The sequence below is a fragment of the Arachis hypogaea genome, chromosome 16 (assembly GCF_003086295.3).
Source record: "Arachis hypogaea cultivar Tifrunner chromosome 16, arahy.Tifrunner.gnm2.J5K5, whole genome shotgun sequence".
Classification (NCBI taxonomy): Eukaryota; Viridiplantae; Streptophyta; class Magnoliopsida; order Fabales; family Fabaceae; genus Arachis; species Arachis hypogaea.
Window position 1 is genome coordinate 11,585,961 of NC_092051.1, and position 17,449 is coordinate 11,603,409.

Here is a 17,449-nt window from a genome sequence, read left to right on the forward strand (position 1 = left end):
ACAAACAACTCGGACACCAGACAAGACAAGTTGAGTACAGCCCGAGCATTCTAACAATAATAAAAGAATCCATCTTTTGAAATACCAAGGTTTCGTAAATGGCACCCCTCTCCAAATTAAGGAAAACGACGCCATTCGGGGGGCAACAACACGCTTCACAACAGCAATAAGAAACAAAGCAGTTCCAACAGTTTTCCAATAGTCCAAACAAACATGTTCTGCAAACAAGAAAATCTAAAGGCAACAGCTTCAGTCTTGATGTTTTCATAAAAAACGAACAAAAGATTTAGGCAAAGAAAATAATAAAAGAAAAAAGCCAAAGAAGGATCGCATCCTCGCAAGAAGCAGTTTTTGCACAATTTTTTACATAGTCAACAAATACTTAAAAACACAGAAAGTATTCAAGCTAAAACTACAAAACAAATAAAGAGCCAACCTTGATGAATTTGAAACAAGGGTGGGCACGTCAATTAGCAAAAACACGAACACTCCTCTCCAAATACCGCAAGACAGACCTTCAAAAGAAACAAGATGAAGAAACCTCGAAACTGAAGGCACTAGGGAAGCAAAAAGATGAAAAGAAAATGAAAAGGGTTTCACAGAGAAGGTAAAAGAAAGTACTTCTGAAAATATGAAAAAGAGGAAAAGGAGAAGAGGGAGCACCTTATAAAGGGGGACAGGGGCATAGCAACCGTTACTACCCTCATCAAAATGTGCGCGGAGTCCAAGGAAAAACTACTGCGTAACGTTTGCTCTCCATTTAAAGTAGCAATGTTTAAAAGTTTGAAAATACGTCGGGCACCCGACGTGAAAGCTAAAGGCCTAAGATGCTCGAGCCCGATCTCTTGAAAAGCTCAGACTCAAGTAGAGGCACTGTTCATACCCTGTGCCAAAACTTAAAGCCAGACCCACTAAAGAATGAAGGGCCAACCCAAAAGGGTTGGTCTCTACGCTTACCCGACCTTTTTGAAGAGGTCAGACATCATCAAGGGAGCTCAACTCTACTTGCCCAACGCAAGTAACGGCCCCCATGAATCTCTCCACTTCATCTAGAAGGGTGATGTCAACAAACTCTCAAGATAAAAGGAATAATTATTCCTCGATAAAGGTAAAACTACTCCAACAAGGGTGATCAATGACTCTACTATAAATACACTGACATCTCTCAGGTAGAATTTACGTTCTATCTACTAAAAACTTGCTTAAAACCTTTGCTAACCGCACACGCGTCGATACGGGAATGCAGCTCTCATACGTGGAACCTTAGAGTTGCGCGGACACCACGCGTGCAATGCGCGCCTCGCGCAAGCTGCTACCCACGCGGACGCGTACATCACGCATACGCGTCAACGCGCACCTCACTCATCCACGCTTAAGCGCACTTGGCGCTTCCGCATCAGTTCCTCTTCGCTCCACCCACACGCACGCATGGATTTAAAACTCATAACCCAAGGGACGCGAGCCCTAGCGTAGTCGCGTGCCCCAACCTTTCTCCCTTCCAACGTTCCCCCACCTCCAACCCCCATAACCACCTTTGACCACCACTGTCCGGCGACCGAACCGCCGCCGTCGACCACAGCCTTCTCTCTTCCCTTTCCTCCTTCTTTCTTTCTCCCTCTCTCTGCTCTCCGCCAGCGTCGCCGCGGCCATCCATTTTTGCCGGTGAGCACCCAACCACCTGTCTGCTAGGTTAGATAGAATCATAGTTATCAGAACCGGACTGGACCGACCGGTTCGACTAGAAAACCGGTGAACTGGTGGTCTGGCCGGTTCAGTTGATGCTGTGGACCGAACACGCAATTGACTCGGTCAACGGTGGTCAAACCCGTTGAAAACCGGCCGGCTCGTGTCTGAACCGCTGTTGACCCGTGCGAGTCAACGGATGCACTCGCGGGCCACAAATCACCGTAGGTGCTCCGCTGTCCCGAAATTGGTAAAAAGCATTGCTGAAGGGTTCGAACAGGGGACCTACTGCATACAAGGTCCCCTCTTATGCCACTCTGCCATCACGTTTCTCATTAACATATACAACAAAAGATAATTATATACTAACTTTAAATGAATTTCATTTTTTATTTTTTTAAACATAAATTCACATTAATACCAAGTTTTATTGTGTTATGTTTTTTTCTCTCTTGTGTTCTTTTAAATTAAAAAAATATTTTATACTAATAATTAATTTATTATCTTTTTTACATCATAAATTATATCTAGGAATTGATATTTAATTGTTATTAATATATTTATTAAAACATATATTTTCAGTTTTAATTTTTAATTTTATTTTTATAATTTTATTTAATTATGACCGGATCAACCGGGTGAATTAGCGACTCACCGGTTGACTCAATGACCCAATGACCCATGTCTCCTTGCTAGGCTTCAATAGGGAATGCCACCAAGCTGGTGCTTTCATTTGTAAATCTATGTGCTAATTATTCTATATATTATATACATAAACAACTGAATTATTTTATATTTATTTAATTTAATTTTAGTTTTATACTAAATTTTTTTTAATTCTTTAAAATTTATAGAATTATTAAAATAAGTATAAAATATTTTAATATTTATATTTACATATTAAAATGTTAGTAAAGATATTTATTTTAAATTTTTTAGAGTATTGAGTTAGTAGATCTTCGAAGATTTCGATTTAGGACTAATTAGTAGGGACATATAAGCATTACCACTAAATTTCACATGATAAATTAATGGAGGGACATAATGTGTTCATCATTTACTATCTTGAAGGACCAAATTGGTATTTTATTTTTTTTCAAGGGCTAATTAATCTGAAGTCAAAAATTTTAAGGTCCTAATTGTCACTTTATTCAATTTTTTACTATTTTATATTTTTTATTTACGTACGACCGGTTCTATCGGTTCAACCAGTGATCCACCGGTTAAACCAGTGACCCAATGACTCAGTAACCTGACCGGTTCGATCATCGGTTCGGTTCTAATAACTATGGATAAAATTACATGCTGTTAGGTAGTTAGTATGTGGTTAGAGGATTTTAGGTCTGATAAGTGCTCCGTTCTTGTTTACTTTCTGCATGTTGAATTCTTTGTTGAATGATAATTTGTGTGCTGTGCTGGTCTCTATTTTACATGCTTTGTTTTACTGCTGCCCTGCTAATATTGTATATGCAATCCTTGCTGGTGTCATGGTTGCTGCAAGTTTTGGTTTCGTATGACTATTTTTGCTGCTCTATGCTATCCGGGAACATCCGCATTACTGTCGGAATGCTGCCCAAATTTCTAGAAAATTGTTTTGTTCCTAACCTGCCACCTAGAATTGAACTTGACACCTTTGAATTTGTGATTTACATGACTTACACCAAGTTCAATTCTTAGGTCATTGTGGTTAGCATTTCCATTTCTGTTTTGTTTACCGTGATATGCATTGACGTGGTTAGTTCAAGGAATTGTTTGTTGGATCTCTATGTCACACAATTTCTTGCCTAACCCTATCTCATCAATTTGAACCTTTATGTGCTTTCACTATTCAAGTTAAGTCGAATGCCTTTTAACTCATACTAAGTTTCCCTTTTGAGATTAACTTGAATTTTCTTGAATATGGTTCATTCATTTGCAATAATTGGCATATTGCACTAGTGTAACCCTCTTTTGATTCAATTAGGTTCTCAACTTGGTTTTGGTTACACTAGTGCATATTTCACTCTTTCAACACCAAGTATTGCAAAACTTAGTGACCATGACATTGTTGATGACTTGTTCTCCATTATATGCTTTGAGTCAATTTCATATTTTATCATCAATGACTGCACCTTCTTCATGAATGTGAGCGTGCTTGTTTTCCATACTTTGTGCAATTATTTTAATTGAGCCGATAACCGTCATACTACTAATCTTTAAACTGGTTTTCTAACTCCTAACTTAACTAATTGACTTTCTTTTTGTTTCCAAACTAACCCTTTGACCATTCTTTCGGGTATGACGTTTCTTGGGCTTAATAAATGAGCATTGTACAAATATGGCTTGAATTCTTGGTTGTGGCTTTGGTTGATCTCTGAATTATGTTTCTTGCATTCCAAGAATTCTCATCTCCTAACTCACTTCATGATTGCATATCAATCCTCTTGTTTTCTGAATATGTCATTCCTTGCTTTCTATTCCTCTATTTGGCCTAAGTGTTTATATCTTGTCATATCTGTTTTTCAGGATGGCCGACAGAGGAAAAGCCAAGGTTACTTCAAGAAAGAGGAAGAAACCCCAGCCCTCCACTCTTTCTACTTACCATGACTATGCCAAAAACCCCCTTAATGATGAAGACAAAGCCAACCAACAATTGCCGCCTATAGAAGCGTCCAGGTTCCCTAATCTATACTACGAACTCCGCTTTCTGACATACCGGAAGAAGAATCTGAATATAGAAAAAAAACTAGCCATCCCAACTGACTTGAGGCGAGCCATTACGACACGTATTCAGGGGATGGGCATGGGCTTCATTGATAGGGCGTTAGGCAGGGTAAACTCATCATGGGTGAAGGAATTTTACTGTAACTTCTTCAGACACACCCTTGATTCAGTCCACCTGTGAGGCGGTCAGGTATTGGTTATGGAGGCGGCTATTCAGGATAGGCTCGGCTGTTTGCCTAGGACCGGTGGCACAGATGCCATTGAGCAGGTAGAGGTGGCGATACATTGTATGACTTTTGATTATGATGCTTTGAGGGATGTTATTGCCACCCCTGATACCCCTTGGGTGATGGATGCTGACAACAGGAAGCCCAAGGGGATGCTGTTCAGTCATCTTTTACGGGAGGCCAGGACGTGGCAGCAGATCTTCGCACATTACGTCATGCGTACCCCTCACTTTACAGAGATCCCAGTGGACATGCTAGTCCTGATCGCATGTGTCATAGAGGGGAAGGAGGTATATTTCCCCCGGTTGATCAGGCGATACATGTGGCGAGCACATGTCCGGGGCCTACTTCCATTCCCGACATTGGTCACCGAGATGATTCAGGTGACCGGTGCCCCATGGGAGGCAGATGATGAGACACCTCCCCCGGTCCACGGGAAGGAGGAAGTGATTCTGTGGGGAGAGTGGGTGCACGAAAAGCCCCCATCCCGACGCCGGTTTAGAGCCAGAGCAGTAGCAGCCAGACCTTCTTCATCCTCAGCCCCAGCAGGACCATCAGCACCAGCAGCATCCACAGCATCACTACCACCAGCACCCCAGCCGACGTATCTTTTAGTACAGCATCTAATCCACTTCATGGAGCGCAGTGAGCGCCGTATCATGCGACGCCTGGACAGAGTGGATCAGATGTTTGTGGCTTGGACATGGAGGTACCCCCTCTTCCCAACTCTTTCGCATCTGAGGAGGAGGAGCGCGAGGAGGAGCCAGCTCAGACGGAGGCGCATTTACAGACATAGGCCATTCCAGAGGCTCAGCAGCCCCTTGCGGACCCCCAACCACAGCCTCAGCAGCCTCCTGAGCAGCCACAGCCTCAATCCCAGCAGCCAGATGTGACTATTGACCCCCATCCTGAGCCCGAGCAGTAGCATCGAGGACGATGCTTCATCTTAAGTGTGGGGAGGTCACCGTCGTCGCCGTCGGTGGAATTGTCATTTTGGGTTATAAGTTCGGACATTTATCTTTTATTTTGTGCTATTTTTAGTATTTCGCACTTTGCTTTATCGCACTTTTTGGATCATTGTATATATTAGTATTTGGATACTTATATTCTAGTTATTGCATTTTGCTTGCACCTTAGATTGGATACCTTTCTTATTTTTAGTAGATTTTCTTTACATAGTTGTTTTTGCTTATTTTAGCTTTTTGGTTGTGATTAGAAAAATATTTTGGATTGTTGAAACTTAGTTGACCCTTTTTGTATATGAAATGTGTTTTGATTGAAAAAGGGGTAAACTAAGGAAATCTTTAAATTTTCTCAATCACAACGTTGCATCAATAAGCTTAGTCAAAATGATGAAATTTTCCAAGAAATTTATTTATAGGGCACCACCCCAATTGATTGAAAATTTTTTTTTAGAACTTGCTTGAATTATACACTTTGCGGATCATGTTTTGAGCTAAGAACACAAGCTTGTGAGATTTGAACCTAATAGTGTGGTTACATTTTATAACCACTTATTTTTCTTCTTGTGTGTAACTGTTCTCTTTCTATGATTATGATCCTTGATTTGTTTAATTCTATATGTCCATCATTCCTTGTAGACATGCACTCATATGATTAAGGCCATTGTTTTATTAGCTCACTTACCCAAATAGCTTACCTTTCACTCTCCATTGCTACCCAATTTTGAGCCTATGCTTAATCCAATTGTTCTTTATTTTAGCACATTACAAGCCTAAAGCAAAAAATAATAAAAGTCCCTTGTTTGGATCTTTGATTAGCTTAGGCTAGTGAGAGTGTTTATTATTCAAGTTTGGGGAGAATTGGGAACATTGGTTGGGATGAAAGGGTGTTTTTGTATTTTCATATTTGGAAATTGGGTGCATGCTCATGAACAGATTAAATATATTAACCTTAGGCATTGATGTTCTTGTGTAATAAAAAAAAGAGAGAGAAAAAGAAGAAAAACAATAAACAAGGGGACAAAATGCCCCAAAGTAAAGGTCAATAAAATCAATATATAAGTGTTGTAAAATGAAGAAGAAATACATGAGTATGTGAAAAAGAGTGAAGAATGGGTGGTTGGTTAGCAATTAATTATATAGGTTATTATATAGGTTGGGTGGGAAGTCTAGGTTAATCAAGGATTCAATTTTAGTCCACTTAACCATATATGACCCTACCTTGATCCTAACCCCATTACAACCATATGTAAAGTCCTCATGATGATAGTATGCATGCATTGAATGATTGTTGATTGTTCGATGAAGAACAAATCTTGGAAAGCATGACTAGGAGAGAATTGAGTGAATCAACCCCTAAACACTTGAGTAATTAGAGCGGATACACATCCGGTGAGGGTTCGATTGCTCAATTACATGGTCTCACTATGATCATTCTTCTTCATGTAAGTTTGTAAATCTTTTTGATAATTCAATGCACTTATGGGTTTGGTTTGGTTTGAATTGATTTCTATTGCTCTAGCCCTTATACCTACACATGTTTTTTTGGAGGTTGAGTTGTTTTGACCAAGTGATTGCATTCATATAGATAGTTGCATTTAGATAGGTTACAATTAGGTAGTTTACATTGAATAAATGTTGATACCCTTTTTGTCTCTTTCTTTATTTTAGCATGAGGACATGCTTAGTTTAAGTGTGGGGAGGTTTGATAAACACCAATTTTGTGGTTTATCTTGTGCTTATTTTAGGAAATTTTATCACCTTTTTCCACATTTATTCAATGAAATAGCATGGTTTTGTAATTCCCCCTTAATTTGTGCTTAAGTGTAAACACATGCTTTTTAGGCCCTTAAATTGGTGATTTTAATTCACTTTAATTCCATTCGATGCCTTGATGTGTTTGTTGAGTGATTTTAGGTTTATGAGGCAAGTATCAGATGGAAGAAATGAAGAGAAAAGTATGCAAAAGGGAGAATTCATGAAGAAATAAGCTTTTGGAGAATTGAGGGCCACGTGCACGCGTCATGCACGCGTACGCGTGCATTGGAGATTTTGCAAGCGACGCGCACGCGCCCTGCACGCTTACGCGTGGATAGGAGTTTTTGCAATCGACGCGCACGCGTCACCCACGCGTACGCGTGACGCTTGGCACGTGACCCACTTAAAGAAAAATCGCTGGGGGCGATTTCTGAGCTGCCCAGGCCCAATTCCAACTCGTTTCTGAGAGTATTTGATGCAGAATTGAAGATTGAGCAAAAAGGGAGCAATTGTTGGTAGCTTGTCATCATGTAGTTTAGTTTCTAGAGAGAGAAGCTCCCTCTTCTCTCTAGAATTAGGTTAGGTTAGGTTAATCTCTCTTAGATCTAGGTCCAATTTCATGTTTTCATCTTGTTTTCTTTATGATTTCTCGCTTCTACACTATAATTATCTTGTTCTCTCTTGTTAAATTCCTTTTTTTCTCATGTTGGATTTGGTTTACATTTAATGAAATTTGATGTTTGATGTTTCTTTTATTGATGATTTGAGTTGTGAATTTACTTTCCATGCAATTGGTAGTTGTTAGATTTTAATATTCTTGCACATTTCCTATGCTTTCCATTTATACCCACTAAGTGTTTGACAAAATGCTTGGTTGGACTTTAGAGTAGATTTTGAGCATTCTTGGCTTGGGAAGAGTAATTGGGCAACCTTGAGGCATTAATACCCAATTTAGATTGGTGATCTAGAGTTGTTAGTTAATATCATCTCCGTTGACTCTAATCTCTTGCTAACTCAATTAGTGAGTTGATTAGGATTTTTGGATTGAGATTAGCTAGTCTTGTTTGACTTTCTCTCATAGAAGATAATTCACACCTTCTTCTATGAATGTCTCTCCTTATTAATTGCTTCTTTTTATTACTTGTCTTCCTTAAATACTTGCTTGATTTACTCTTCTTGTCATTTGTTTTATTGCCCCTTTATAAATCAAACCTCTTGCATATTCATAGCCAATAATCATTCACTTCATTGCAATTCCTTGTGAGATGACCCGAAGTTTAAATACTTCGGTTAATTCTTATTGGGATTTGTACATGTGACAAAACCAATTTAAATTTGATGTGAGAGTTGTTTGTTGGTTTAGAGCTATGCTTACAACGAAGTTCTTATTTCTATAAGAGAAATTCTAGACCAACAATATTAGAAGAAGGTGTGAATTATCTTCCATGAGAGAAAGTCAAACAAGACTAGCTAATCTCAATCCAAAAATCCTAATCAACTCACTAATTGAGTTAGCAAGAGATTAGAGTCAACGGAGATTATATTAACTAACAACTCTGGATCACCAATCTAAATTGGGTATTAATGCGTCAAGGATGTCCAATTACTCTTTCCAAGCCAAGAATGCTCAAAATCTACTCTAAAGCCCAACCAAGCATTTTGTCAAACACTTAGTGGGTATAAATGGAAAGCATAGGAAATGTACAAGAATACTAAAATCTAACAACTACCAATTACAAGGAAAGTAAATTCACAACTCAAATCATCAATAAAAGAAACATCAAACATCAAATTTCATTAAATGTAAACCAAATCCAACATGAGAAAAAAAAGGAATTTAACAAGAGAGAACAAGAGAATTATAGTGTAGAAGCGAGAAATCATAAAGAAAACAAGATAAAAACATGAAATTGGACCTAGATCTAAGAGAGATTAACCTAACATAACCTAATTCTAGAGAGAAGAGGGAGCTTCTCTCTAGAAACTGAACTACATGATGACAAGCTACCAACAATTGCTCCCCCTTTGCTCAATCTTCAATTCTGCATCAAATACTCTTAGAAACGAGTTGGAATTGGGCCTGGGCAGCTCAGAAATCTCCCCCAGTGATTTCTCTTTAAGTAGGTCACGTGCCGAGCATCACGTGTACGCGTGGGTGACGCATGTGCGTCGATGGCAAAAACTCCTATCCACGCGTAAGCGTGCAGGGCGCGTGCGCATCGCTTGCAAAATCTCCAATGCACGCGTACGCGTGCATGACGCGTGCCCGTGGCCCTCAATTCTCCAAATGCTCATTTCTTTATGAATTCTCCCTTTTGCATGCTTTTCTTATCATTTCTTCCATCCGATACTTGCCTCATGAACCTGAAATCACTCAACAAACACATCAAGGCATCGAATGGAATTAAAGTGAATTAAAATCACCAATTTAAGGGCCTAAAAAGCATGTTTTTACACTTAAGCATAAATTAAGGGGGAATTACAAAACTATGCTATTTCATTGAATAAATATGGAAAAATGTGATAAAATCCCCTAAAATAAGCACAAGATAAACCACAAAATTGGGGTTTATCACTAACTTAAGTATCGAAATCTCTTGCAGGTACCACCCCCCGCCTCCTCACGAGAAATCCGGACAGGCAGCATCTCGACCTCAAGCAAGTCAGATGCTGCCACCAAAGGGTCTTGGACCTTACGTTCAGTCCCAAATCAACGTTTCAGGTAACTTTCGGAACAACATATTAAAAATATATAACTGAATTTTGGTATACCTATAGATTTTTATTAATACAGTCTAAAAAATATGATGAATTCTAATTAATCTCTATAAAATATATTTTAATATAGATAAATACTCAAAGACAACAACATACTTTTAATATATACTTTTTAATATATATTAATAATGTCTAATTAATAAATTCTACGGCTTCAAACATTTCTCTTATTAAATCTGATATTTTTTTTTGTTTTGCTACTTTACCAAGAGTGAAATTTAAAATTAAAACCTTGTGTATATTAGCCAAGAATTTTATTACTATGTCTCTTGTAATGGTTCCAAATATCCTAAATTTATGCAAGTTTGACTTCCGCCACCGCCTTTTCACTCACCACCAAAACCTTGAACATCTCGGTAATCCTTGCTTACACAATCCACCTTTATATATTATTATTATTGACGTGTACCCCATAAACTCGGAGATAAGATCAGAACCGAAACCGACCATAAAGTCTGAAAACAAACAATCATATCTAAAGCAGCAACTTAACCGAAATCGGGTACAAGTCAAACACTACCTCCTAGCCATTACCAACAGCAACAGAACTCAATATCTAAGCTATTAATATCAGAACAAACAGGCAGTAGATAGCCCTTCACTCATCTATAAAACCAAACCCAATAGCCCAGGGAAAACAGGTCACAAATACACTCTCGTTTCTACTTATTTATATTATTTCGAATACTCTTCTGACTTGAGCGTCGGAGTTTTATTTTCAGGTGCTCCCGCCGCCGTGTTTCGCAATGCCAAGGTTAATCCCGAAGGCCATCTCCAAGCCGACGTACGGTTCACCCCCAAGACAAGCAGTCTCGCCTGGAGACATATACCTCGGCTGAAGCTGAACGGAACATTTGGCACCCACCGTGGGACCCAAGAGTTAATCTAACCCCATAATTTCTTCTATATTGCACTTTGTATTTCTCTTCTATACAGGGTTTCCCAACCTTCCAACATGGTCGATAACGGAGTTCACCAACTCACTCAGGCCGAACTCATGGCTCAGATGGGCGAGCTACAAGCAGAAGTCAGAAGACTTGCTGAGCTGTCCACCCAAAACAGTGCCAGTAAACATGAAGAGAATGGTTCTAAAGGCCCAGTCAAAAGCAACACAGACCTACTAAGCATCAACCTGCCAAAGGAGAAGCTGACCTTAGACAACCCGTTCTTCGAAGAAATCACCAATTACCAGATGCCAAAGAATTTCACACTGCCTTCCTCGCTCGAGCCATATAAGGGGATTGGTGATCCCCGGGATCATATTAAGAAATTTCAATCCATGATTTTTTTAACGGCCCTAACAATGAGCCTGTACTTTGCAGGGCTTTCCCTACTTACCTTGATGGCGTTGCATTACTTTGGTTTTCAAAATTACCTACAGGTTCAATCTCTTCCTTTGAAGAACTGGCGAAGTCCTTCATCGACTACTTTGCGGCAGCACGGATATACGTACACAGATCATATTATCTCGGCACCATCCGCCAAGGTTCTCAAGAAAGCCTGAAAGACTACATGACCAGATTTGCAGAAGCAACCATGGAGATACCAGATTTAGACCCTGCTGTTCACCTACATGTTTTGAAGGCCGGTCTCCGACCCGGAAAATTCAGAGAGACAATCGCAGTTACTAAGCCGAAAACGTTAGAAGAATTTCGAGAAAGAGCGGCAGGACAGATGGAGATTGAGGAACTCCGTGAAGCCGAAAGAACAGAAAGAAAGCAACCTAGGAGAGACGAAGACAGAACTACAAGGTCGGCGAATAACAAAGACTCCAGAAAGCCCTTCAAGCTCACCCCAAAATTTGACAATTACACCAGATTCAACACAAAGAAGGAGAAGATAATTAAAGAAATACTCAACGCTAAAATCATAAAACCACCAGCAAGAGCAGGGAGCTACCAAGACCAACGATTTGTTGACAAAAGCAAACACTATGCCTTCCATCAGAAGTACGGACATACAATTGACGAGTGCGTGATAGCTAAAGATCTGTTAGAGAGATTGGCTCGGCAAGGCCTCCTAGACAAATACATCGAAGGAAGAAAACACAAAGAAAATAGCAGGGACCGAGAAGAACGTCATCAAACCCCAGGAAACAAGGAAGACAATAAATAGTCAAACAACACTCCACCAAAACGCATTATAAACTGCATATCCGGAGGATTCGTCGGGGGAGGTGAAACAACCTCGGCGCGAAAATGAAGCTACCGCGCAATGCTGGCAATCGAAGGAACAACACCACAAAGCAACAAAGATGCGCCCGATCTCAAAATCACTTTCAGTCAGACAGACATATGCTCGGCAACACCAAATTTAGACGATCCAGTGGTAATCTCTATCCAAACAGGCGAATTATTGGTAAGAAAAGTCCTTATGGACCCAGGTAGCAGCGCAGATGTCCTTTTTTACTCTACTTTTCTAAAAATGAAATTATCTAAAAAACTCATGCAACCCTCATCCGGAGAATTAGTAGGATTCTCTGGGGAAAGGGTCCCGATCAAGGGTTACATATGGCTAAAGATGACGATGGGAGAGGACTCATTATCACGAACCATTGATATACAATATCTAATAGTTGATTTCATAATTCCTTACAATATTATACTCGGAAGACTTGCTCTGAACATGTTCAGGGCAGTAGTATCCACTTTTCATCTATGTGTTAAATTTCAGGCATAGGACGGTAGGATAGCTACACTCCATTCAGACCGCCAACAAGCTCGGTAATGCTACAATGCAAGTCTAAAGAGGTCGACTGCGAGACGAGAGTTTCAACAAGAGGTCAAAGAAATTCACAGCACAAACGAGGTATTGTCCCTAGCAGAGCTTGACCCCAGAGGGGACACTCAGGAAAGACCCCAACCTGCAGATGAGCTCCAGGAAGTTCCACTGACGTCAAAACCAGAACAAGTCACATACATCGGCCAAGCACTCCAGGGACAAGAAAGATCAGAACTCATAAAGGTATTACAGGCCAACGCTGATCTGTTCGCCTGGACTCCGGCAGACATGCCAGGTATAGACCCGGACATCATTTGCCACAAGCTGGCCACTGATAGAACAATCCGACCTATAGCTCAAAAGAAGAGGAACCTCGGAGCAGAGAAATCAAAAGCATCCATAGAAGAAACCAGAAAGCTTCTCAGTGCCAACTTCATAAAAGAGATCTGCTTTACCACATGGCTATCAAACGTGGTAATGGTAAGGAAAAATTCAGGTAAATGGCGCATGTGCGTCGACTTTACGGATCTAAACAAGGTATGCCCTAAAGATGCCTACCCTTTGCCAAGCATTGACAAGCTTGTAGACAATGCTTCAGGTTTCAAAATCTTAAGCTTCATGGATGCATACTCTGGTTACAACCATATCCTCATGCACCCAGAAGACCAGAGCAAAACAGCCTTTATAACTAAACATGGAAATTTTTGTTACAAAGTAATGCCATTTGGTCTAAAGAATGTAGGTGCAACATACCAGCGGCTAATGGACAAGGTCTTCCACAATCAAATAGGTTGGAATATGGAAATCTATGTCGATGATATGGTTGCCAAGACCACCCCAGGAAGATCTCACTATGACGACCTTAGAGAAATATTCGAGCAGATCCGAGCATACAACATGAGACTAAACCCGGAGAAATGCGCCTTTGGGGTACAAGGAGGCAAGTTCCTCGGATTCATGCTGACCTCATGAGGAATCAAAGCAAACCCTGAAAAATGTGACACAATACTTAACATGGCGAGCCCTAGAACAATGAAAGAGGAACAACAATTAGCAGGAAGAGTAGCTGCTCTGTCACGATTCTTGCCAGCGGTATCAAGCCAATCATACCACTTCTTCCAGACAATATCAAAGAATAAGAAATTCGAGTGGACAGAAGAATGCGAGACAACATTCAGCGAGCTCAAAGCCATCTTATCATCACCACCGGTGTTACAAAGACCAGAAGTCGGTAAACATTTATACTTATATTTATCCGCTTTCAATTACTCTATAAGCTCGGCTCTTGTCATTGAGACAGGAAAAATAAAACAGCCAGTATACTTCGTCAGCAGAGTCGTGCAACCAATAGAACAAAGATATCCAAGAATAGAACAGTTGGCCTTGGCACTAGTGATAACAGCAAGAAGACTTAGGCACTATTTCCAGAGCCACACAATAATTGTAAGAACAAACCAACCATTAAGGCAGATACTGACAAAGCCAGAACTGACCGGACGACTGACCAAATGGTCTGTCGAGCTCTTCGAGTTTGATATCCAGTTCCAATCAAGGCCGGCTCTGAAGGCACAAATCCTCGCAGACTTCGTCTCCGAGTTCACACTTGACGAGCACCATTACAACAAGGCCTGGGAGCTACACGTTGATGGGGGCATCAAGCCGAGAGGGAAGCGGGGCCGGGGTGGTCCTGAAAGAGGAAGACACGGTGATCGCTGAGCAATCCCTCCACTTCCATTTCTCAGCAAGCAACAACCAGGCCGAATATGAGGCGCTTATAGCAGGACTCAAGCTCACCCTCAACCTCCAAGTGCATAGCCTAACAGTACACTGTGATTCCCTTCTGGTGGTCCAACAAATCCGAGGAGAATTTCAGGTAAAAGATCCTTTGCTAGAGCGGTACTGGTTCATAGCAAAGGATCTGATTTCAAAATTCAGTTCATTCATCATATTACATGTACACAGAGAAAAGAACATTAGAGCAGACATATTATCTAAACTTGCTGCCACTAGGGCGAATACACAAACATCAACGTTATCACAACTTACACTTAATAAACCTAGCATTGAACCATTATCTATAACAAACATTAACCCACAACAATTCCAACGAAAAGTAAGTCTCTACACAAACATAGCAGGGGAACTATACAAATGAGGTCTCTCACAGCCATTGCTAAAATGCCTAAATAACGATGAAGCAAAAGAAGTAATGGACAAAATCCATGAGGGCGTATGTGGAAACCACATCGAAGGACGAGCTCTAGCCACCAAGATCGCCCGAACAGGATACTATTGGCCAACCATGAAGAGGGATTGCATAACAAAAGTCAAGACATGTGACAACTATCAGAAGCACACCCCCGTTGCTATGAAGCCAGCCGAAGTATTGCACAGCATGGAGGTAAGCTGGCCTTTCCACAGATGGGGGCTCGATATCCTCGGCCCGTTTCCAGTAGCGCCAGGCCAGATAAAATTTCTTTTAGTGTCAATAGACTATTTCTCAAAATGGATAGAAGCACAACCACTAGCAAGAATAACCGCTGAAAAGGTACAATATTTCATATGAAAAAATATCATATGCCGATTTGGAATACCAAAGGAAATAATATCGGACAATGGTAGATAGTTTATAGATAACAAACTTGCATAATTTCTAAATAACTTTAGCATACAACATCATTTTAGCTCGGTCGAATACCCACAAACCAATGGGCAGGCCGAAGCTGCTAACCGAGTTATATTGCAGGCAATAAAGAAAAAGCTTAATAACGCCAAAGGAGAATGGGCGGAGCTAATCCCAGAAATATTATGGAGCTACAACACAACAGTACAATCCACCACGGGCGAAACGCCCTTCAAACTAGTCTATGGGTCGGAAGCATTAATCCCTGTCGAGGTCGGCGTTCCCACCTTACGAACCGAGCTATAAGACGAACAACACATTGCAAACACGAGAAGCGCCGAGCTTGATCTGGATGAGGAGGACAGAGAAATCGCTGCCATTAAACAGAGAGCTAAGAAACAATTGGCAGAAAGAAAGCACAATAAGAGAGTTGTGCCGAGGACATTCGGCGAGGGCGATTTAGTCCTCAGACGAACAGAAGAAGCTAGACGACCTCCTTCACATGGAAAGCTCGCCGCAAACTGGGAAGGACCATTCCGAATATCCAAAGTGCTCGGAATGGGGCTTACCAACTCCAAACACTACAAGGAAATCCAGTTTCAGGAAATTGGAATATTTATTCGCTAAAGTTGTATAGATCGTAAATTGTACATTTCGCGGATGAAGGTACTCTTTTTCCCCCTTAGAGGTTTTTTTCCAAAAGAAAGGGTTTTACCTAAGGAGGGTTTTAACGAGGCCGGACGCCCAAATCAAACAAACATGATCGATTATTCATTTACCTATCTCGTTCTACTCTTCAAATGCAAAAATATCTAACTATACACCATTCCATCGCAAAAACAATATTGTCAAATTGACCTAACCTCGGTCAACATAAACAAAACTTAAGTTCGAAACAATACTAAATATTCATAAACTACTGTCAAGCCGACCACAACTCGGTCAACCAAAACAAAAAAGAGTTATCATTACAAACCAAAAGGACAAAACATGTCCAGAACAGAAATAAAAACAAATCAAGGAGGAGGAACGTTCTCGTCATGCTCCTCCACAGTTCCATCCACTACTAGCTTTTCGTCAATCACGATCTTAGTCACGTCGAGTCGGTCACAATCAAAATCAGAAGCTAACAACGCAATTTGGCTAACAACACGGTCGAAGCCAGAGGAGAACATCTCCATCCCATCTTTCTCCAACTCATGAATCCTTGAAGTTAGCTTCCCCTTAGAAATATCACTCTCTTTGACCTCAGCCTGCAACAGCCGAATTTGATCCCTCAAACGCGCCACCTCCTCTTCAGATTCCTTCATCGTAGCTGTAGCGTTGACAACAGCCTCATCTTTTTCTTTTGACGACTTCTCTAGCTCAGCGATCTTCACCTTGTATGACCTCTCCAGGTCTGAAATCTTATCCACGGTCGCCTGCTGCTCGGCTCCGATAAGCTCAATCGTACGACCGACACACATCAGACGAGAGGCGACAATCTACAAAATACATAATGAGTAAGAATAAAGCAGCAAAAGGGAACATAAAAGAAGAACCAAAATGAAAATAGAACAACCTGAACAAACTTTTCAAGCAGGGACGGATACATGGGGGGCAAGTAGAGGCCTGGGCCCCCCCAGCTTTTTTTTTAAAAAAAATAGTAGTATAAACTAAAAGGCCCAACTCAAATAAAATATAATGGTTTTTAAATTTTTTTAAACTCCTAAATAATAAACACTACGTGTGACCTTCTCTTTCTTTTATGCTTTTCCTTTTTGAAACGTTCGGTCTTCTCTTCCCTTGGAGTACGTTGCACGCCCTCACAGCCTGGCTTAGTGGCTTCGGTCTTCAGTCATAGGCTCATAGCAATTAGCAAAGGTATTCACTAATCACTACTCTACTCATTCTATTTTTTATTTTTTTATATAATTATATAAAATTATTAATTAATAAATCATATTTTTTTACTATAAAATAATATAATTTTATCTTTTTTGTGATCACATAAA